Raw genomic sequence first — 7640 nt, forward strand, 5'->3', positions numbered from 1 at the left:
GATCCCATCACTACAGTGGTTGGGCAGCAGTTAGCTAACCTATGGGACAGGATGGGGTTAGGCTGGACTGATGGATCCGTAAATCGAGACTCAATTTCTGTATAGTACGATAGATGAGGTAAATCCTATATAAAAATTGTTCTATGGAAAAGCAACGGATGTGCCTCTCAATAAGGAAAAAAGCGTTGGTCTCTATGATCCAAGTTAAAACCATAAAAGGTATTTACATGTCTTCCAAAATATTGCATAGTGATCCAACACGTGTTTCACTCGCGATCAATACATAATCTGACACTCAATCATCGTCTTCATCTAAAACAATATTCGTCAATGCACATAGCTGATTAAATACATTCATCTTGACTATATCATACCAGCGCACATAGCTAATAAAACACATTCATCCTGGTAGATATCATACCAGCAGCACATAGCTTGATTAAACACATTAATCCTTGTAGATGATATAAATAAAAGGTACACAGTGTCCCCATAGAGGTTACATTCCCTCTTGCTTAAGTTACAATCGACCTCAATTACATGGATGTTAAGAGTGGATGAGATTTTGGTAAGAACAAAAAAACTTTTCTAGATTTCATTTAGCATTTTCAATAGGATGATTTTTGAAAGTCACAACAAGATACTTAATGTAAATGTTGCATGTGCATGTAGTGATGGTGTCATGGTCAACCATAGACTCAAGCACAAGTGTTCTTCTTCTATAATGTTGAAATATGGATAAAATCTAAGAGCTAATTTTACCATAGGTTACTTACTTGTCCTTTTATTTTTAGAAGCATATTAGGTGAAACTTTATTTTCAATAGGTTTAGGCATACTTGGATCATCAAAAATATCTTTATGTTTAGAATTACCCTCTTGCTCGAGAGAGAAGTCATCATCCTCATGGTTGACTCGTGGAAAAAGTAAGCCTTGATGAAATCATATTATTATTTGGGTTCTTCCAATAGAATCCCTATAGGGAAATTGGTAGAACATCCGACACCAACAAGGCATAAATCATTAAGGAATATACCCCTACCCACTTAAAGAGTGCACTTGAATATCTCCATTTTAATTTTGTAAAAATCCACCATCACATAGGTTGCACTAAATGCCAATGCGACAACACCCCTTATCACAAACATGTAGCTCAGCATGTAGAGCTTCTTGTTCAATGGAATTCTCGCAAGCTTTAAGTAACATGCCAACAAACAACATCACAAATCTTGAAGTAGTCCACTGCCATAGCTATCTCTTATGGCCCTTCATATGCAATAATACGTGGCCACCATAATGAGCTCCAATAAAGCAAGTCACTACTACCGGGATTGAGTTGAAAAGACCTTCAGGATCAAATGCTGCCAGCAAGCACCATCAAGGGGAGGAGACCCATGAAGGGGGAGTTCATGCTGCTTTCCTTCCTTATCTTTAAGGGGGGTCCTTCTGATACAAATGTGAGATGCCCATAATGAAGCAATCCACAAAACCCAATGCTACTTCTAACATTGCATTTTACCCTCAAAAAAAAAGTAACGAAGGATCTTCCAATAATGAAGTATTGGTGCTCATAGGACTGGTATCAGTTGGCGAAGGGAGGTTTGAAATGCCAATCACATACATAAAGCCCATAAAAAAAGTCTCACATAAAAGATAGTAAGCATAAATGCACAATCCTAAATGACTCCCATGATGCATGAAAGTTGCAACTCCACCCCATAGCTTAGATCTTTCACACCGCATAGATACCCTCCTTGAAGTATCAATGCCAAAACAAAAAACTTGAGTGTACATAGGATGATCTTGTAAGCAGCACTTTTTCTATCATCCAATGCCTTGTGAGTCAAAGCCAAGGAAACCTCGACTATGAAGAGAAATGTAGGCAGCACCACAACGTCTACAAAATGTGAGTCAAAGCCAAGGAAACCTCGATTATGAAGAGAAATGTAGGCACCACAAAGTCTGCAAAATGTGACCATCCCATGCTGAAGGGTTCATTCCTAACCAAAGGCCCACACCATAATCTACTAGGATCATAGCCACAACTATGATGCCTCTGAAGACGACGAGAGAGGCTAGTCACTCTTGCGTACAAGGCTCTAGATTATTAATTTTAGTTGTACTAGCAGCACTGGACTTAAGATTTAAGGCTGCTAGCTGCTAGGCGCTCTTGCGTACAAGGCTCTAGATTATTAATTTTAGTTGTACTAGCAGCACTGGACTTAAGATTTAAGGCTGCTAGCTGCATGCTGCATGCTGTGTTAAAAGAGGTTTAAGAGCCGCTATTTATGCAATAACTATCATCATTTGATTCTTGTTGTAAACGAGTTGCCAGCTTCTAGATCCATGCAATCTTTAATTATGATCCTTCATTCTACCATCATTAACCCCTACTCATTATATGTGTTTTTGGGGTCTGCTTTTACCCACTTTGTGATCTTGAATATTGCATCTTGGCCCACTATTCTACTTCATATTCATGGAAATTAATCCCAAATTACACTGCTCAACAAACCTGCTCGCTCTACACTAAATACAATGGCTTAGTGAGGTGGCTTGTTGCTCGCTCTATACTCATATTCATGGAAATTAATCCCAAATTACACTCCTCAACCCACCCGCTCTACACTAAATCTCATGGCTTAATCATGTGGCTTGTTGCTTGCTCTAAATTCAAACACAATAAAGTAAAATATTTTGTAATCTCTGTATTGTTAAACTATTTTGCATTAACATAACAAAATATTAAATTTGAGATAATCAACAAAGATAAAAATGATCACGATTAATGAATTCATGAAACAAGGATCCACCCACATTTTCCTTACACATTCAATGTATAATTCTACAATGTGATGCTATATTTTTTTTCGACCATAACTTTTTTCTAAATCTATGTATTGTTAAACTATTTTGTATTAACATGGAAATTTTATTAGGGCCTTTATGACACTTGGAGAAGATACTAAATAGTATTTTATACTTTTATTAGGCCCAAGACTTTTAATTAAAGCTTGCTATATTTTTGCAGAGCTTTTATGCTCAAAAACTCAAAAGCACTTGTGCTTTATTTTTGGAAGTTATCTTTTTGAAAAGCAAGTTTTTTCTAATACATATAAATACACGTGAGTGGTATAACGGCCACACTCATCCCTAGGGGAGATTCAACCTAATCTTGTGTCGATGGTGATCGCTACTCTATTCTCCATCATTCTTTGTTTATTTAATTTTGGTTATTAAAGTTTATGCTTTTAATTTGATGCAAGTATATGTTATGCTCTATTTTTTTGTTTGAGAATTAGAGTTTCTTCTATGTATAAAGGTAGGAGGCCTTAGCCTTACAAAAATATTAATGCCTGAATATAAAACCATAAAAGGTTTTCACATGTCTTCCAAAATATTGCTTAGTGGTCCAACAAGTGTTTCACTCGCGATTAATACATAATCTGACACTCAATCATCGTCTTCATCTAAAATAATATTAGTCAATGCACATAGCTGATTAAATACATTACTCTTGACTATATCATACTAGCGCACATAGCTAATTAAACACATTCATCCTGGTAAATATTATACCAGCAAAGTTACACTCGACCTCAATTGCATGGATGTTAAGAGTGGATGAGATTTTGGTAAGAACAGAAAAACTTTTCTAGATTTCATTTAGCATTTTCAATAGGATGATTTTTAAAAGTCACAAGATACTTAATGTAAATGTTGCATGTGCATGTAGTGATGGTGTCATGGTCAACCATAGACTCAAGCACAAGTGTTCTTCTTCTATAATGAAATATGGATAAAATCTAAGAGCTAATTTTACCATAGGTTACTTACTTGTCCTTTTATTTTTAGAAGCATATGAGGTGAAACTTTTTTTTCAATAGGTTTAGGCATACTTTGATCATCAAAAATACCTTTATGTTTAGAATTACCCTCTTGCTTGAGAGAAGTCATCATCCTCATGGTTGACTCATGGAAAAAGTAAGCCTTGATGAAATCATATTATTATTTGGGTTCTTCCAATAGAATCCCTATAGGGAAATTGGTAGAACATCCGACACCAACAAGGCATAAATCATTAAGGAATATGCGCCTACCCACTTAAAGAGTGCACTTGAAGATCTCCATTTTAATTTTGTAAAAATACACCATCACATAGGTTGCACTAAATGCCAATGCGATAACACCCCTTATCACAAACATGTAGCTCAGCATGTAGAGCTTCTTGTTTAATGGAATTCTCGCAATTTTTAAGTAACATGCCAACAAACAACATCACAAATCTTGAAGTAGTCCACTGCCATAGCTATCTCTTGTGGCCCTTCATATGCAGTAATACGTGGCCACCATAATGAGCTCCAATAAAGCAAGTCACTACTACCGAGATTGAGTTGAGAAGACCTTCAGAATCAAATGCTGCCAACAAGCACCATGAAGGGGAATTAGTTGGGAGGAGATCCATGAAGGGGGAGTTCATGCTACACTCCTTCCTCCTCTTTAAGGGGGGTCCTTCTGATACAAATGTGAGATGATCATAATAAAGCAATCCACAAAACCCAATGCTACTTCTAACATTGCATTTTACTCCCAAAAAAAAAGTAACGAAGGATCTTCCAATAATGAATTACCAATAATGAAGTATTGGTGCTCATAGGACTGGTATCAGTTGGCGAAGGGAGGTTTGAAATGCCAATCACATACATAAAGCCCATAAAAAAGTCTAGCATAAAAGATAGTAAGCATAAATGCACAATCCTAAATGACTCCCATGATGCACAAAAGTTGCAACTTCACCCCATAGCTTAGATCTTTCACACCACGTAGATACCCTCCTTGGAGTATCAATGCCAAAACAAAAAACTTGAGTGTACATAGGATGATCTTGTAAGCCACACTTTTTCTATCATCCAACGCCTTGTGAGTCAAAGCCAAGGAAACCTCGACTATGAAGAGAAATGTAGGCACCACAAAGTCTGCAAAATGTGATTCCATCCCATGGTGAAGGGTTCATTCCTAATCAAAGGCCCACACCATAATCTACTAGGATCATAGCCACAACTATGATGCCTCTAAAGACGACGAGAAAGGCTAGTCGCTCTTGCTTACAAGGCTCTAGATTATTACGTTTAGTTGTACTAGCACACTGGACCTAAGATTTAAGGCTGCTAGCTGCATGCTATGTAAAAAGAGGTTTAATGGTCGCTATTTGTGCAATAATTATCATCGTTTGATTCTTGTTGTAAACGAGTTGCCAGCTTCTAGATCCATGCAATCTTTTAATTATGATCCTTCCTTCTAGCATCATTAACCCCTACTCATTATATGTGTTTTTGGAGTCTGCTTTTACCTACTTTGTGATCTTGAATATTGCATCTTGGCCCCCTATTCTACTTCATATGCATGGAAATTATCCCAAATTACACTGCTCAACCTGCTCGCTCTACACTAAATCTAATGGCTTAGTCAAGTGGCTTGTTGCTCGCTCTATACTCATATTCATGGAAATTAATCCCAAATTACACTACTCAACCCACCCGCTCTACACTAAATCTCATGGCTTAATCATGTGGCTTGTTGCTCGCTCTATATTCAAACACAATAAAGTAAAATATTTTATAATCTCTGTATTGTTATACTATTTTGCATTAACATAACAAAATATTAAATTTGAGATAGTCAACAAAGATAAAAAATAATCACGATTAATGATTTCATGAAACAAGGATCCACCCACATTTTCCTTACACATTCAATGTATAATTCTACAATGTGATGCTATATTTTTTTCGACCATAACTATTTTTTAAATCTATGTATTTTTAAACTATTTTGTATTAACATGAAAATTTTATTAGGGCCTTTATGACACTTGGAAAAGATACTAAATAGTATTTTATACTTTTGTTATGCCTAAGACTTTTAATTAAAGCTTGCTGTATTTTTGTACAGTTTTTATGCTCAAAAACTCAAAAGCACTTGTGCTTTATTTTTGGAAGTTATCCTTTTTAAAAGCAAGCTTTTTCTAATACATATAAATACACGTGAGTGGTATAAGGGCCACACTCATCCCTCGGGGAGATTCAACCCAATCTTGTGTCGATGGTGATCGCTACTCTATTCTCCATCATTCTTTGTTTATTTAATTTTGGTTATTAAAGTTTATGCTTTTAATTTGATGCAAGTATATGTTATGCTCTATTTTTTTGTTTGAGAATTAGAGTTTCTTCTATGTATAAAGGTATAAGGCCTTAGCCTTACAAAAATATTAATTTTGGTTATTAAAGTTTATGCTTTTAATTTGATGCAAGTATATGTTATGCTCTATTTTTTTGTTTGAGAATTAGAGTTTCTTCTATGTATAAAGGTATGAGGCCTTAGCCTTACAAAAATATTAATGCCTAAATATAAAACCACAAAAGGTATTCACATGTCTTCCAAAATATTGCATAGTGGTCCAACACGTGTTTCACTCGCGAGCGATTAATACATAATCTGACACTCAATCATCGTCTTCATCTAAAATAATATTAGTCAATGCACATAGCTGATTAAATACATTAATCTTGATTATATCATACCAGCGCACATAGCTAATTAAACACATTCATCCTAGTAGATATCACAGCAGCACATAGCTTGATTAAACACATTAATTCTTGTAGATGATATAAATAAAAGGTACACAGTGTCCCCATAGAGGTTACATTCCCTCTTGCTCAAGTTACAATCGACCTCAATTGCATGGATGTTAAGAGTGGATGAGACTTACTTGTCCTTTTATTTTTAGAAGCATATGAGGTGAAACTTTATTTTCAATAGGTTTAGGCATACTTGGATCATCAAAAATACCTTTATGTTTAACCATCCATGATGGCTAGTTATTTTATAAGAACCAGCTGTGCATTCTGAAGGAAACGCGAGAAGCAGTCCTTCATAATGCCCATGACTCTCTCATTGTTTGGAGATCATCGTGGTATCAATAGTACATTGGAGAAAACTTAAGCAATCATTCTATTGGCCAAAGATGAGACGGGATGTCATGACATCGGAATTATTGGGAGCCTAGAGAGCTTGACCATCTGGACAAGGCAGCACGTGCGAGGTTTAGGGGAGCCAAAACGACCAGGTACGGACTCAAGAGTGGCCAGACACTAGTGAGAGTGGCCGGGCACATGTGAAGAGCTTACTAGCTAATAAAAGAGTGGAGTCCATGTATAGAGGGTCTGGTGTTTATTTTGCCTATGGTTGGGTGGAGCAAAACGTGAGCTCTCAGCACCCTTGTTTTGGTGAAGAAGTCGTGCAGCATTAGAGTGTTAAGTCCTCCAACGTTGAACGTTGTAAATTGTGGAGGAGTCTCCTAGTCCATCTGCACATAAACAAGCCGGATTCGCCATCGCCCCACCATCGTTGTGCTATAGCCACAACATCTAGTACTGGCAGGCGTGCTGTCCACCACAACAGATGGGCAACACAACATCAAGCGCTGCAGTAGCAAACTCACGGGCGTGAGCCGCATGCAAATAACGACCGAGGAGAGAGGCAACTACTTTTTCTTCCTATCGTGTCTTTTGCTACTACCAGAGTTGTCGACCAGCAGTACTGTGCTGCCGTCATCAAAGCCACAGGCAATAGTTTTTT

The 7640-nt window shown here is 36.8% G+C and overlaps 2 pseudogenes; both read right to left on the bottom strand.

The window, feature by feature from the left end:
- Positions 1-903: 903 nt before the first annotated feature.
- On the bottom strand, positions 904-1508 carry LOC147641817 (uncharacterized; annotated as a pseudogene).
- Positions 1509-3961: 2453 nt separating this feature from the next.
- On the bottom strand, positions 3962-7396 carry LOC147641818 (uncharacterized; annotated as a pseudogene).
- Positions 7397-7640: the final 244 nt, after the last annotated feature.

The sequence above is a fragment of the Cibotium barometz genome, chromosome 1, assembly GCF_041138505.1.
Source record: "Cibotium barometz isolate CiBa-2024 chromosome 1, ASM4113850v1, whole genome shotgun sequence".
NCBI classification, from domain to species: Eukaryota; Viridiplantae; Streptophyta; class Polypodiopsida; order Cyatheales; family Cibotiaceae; genus Cibotium; species Cibotium barometz.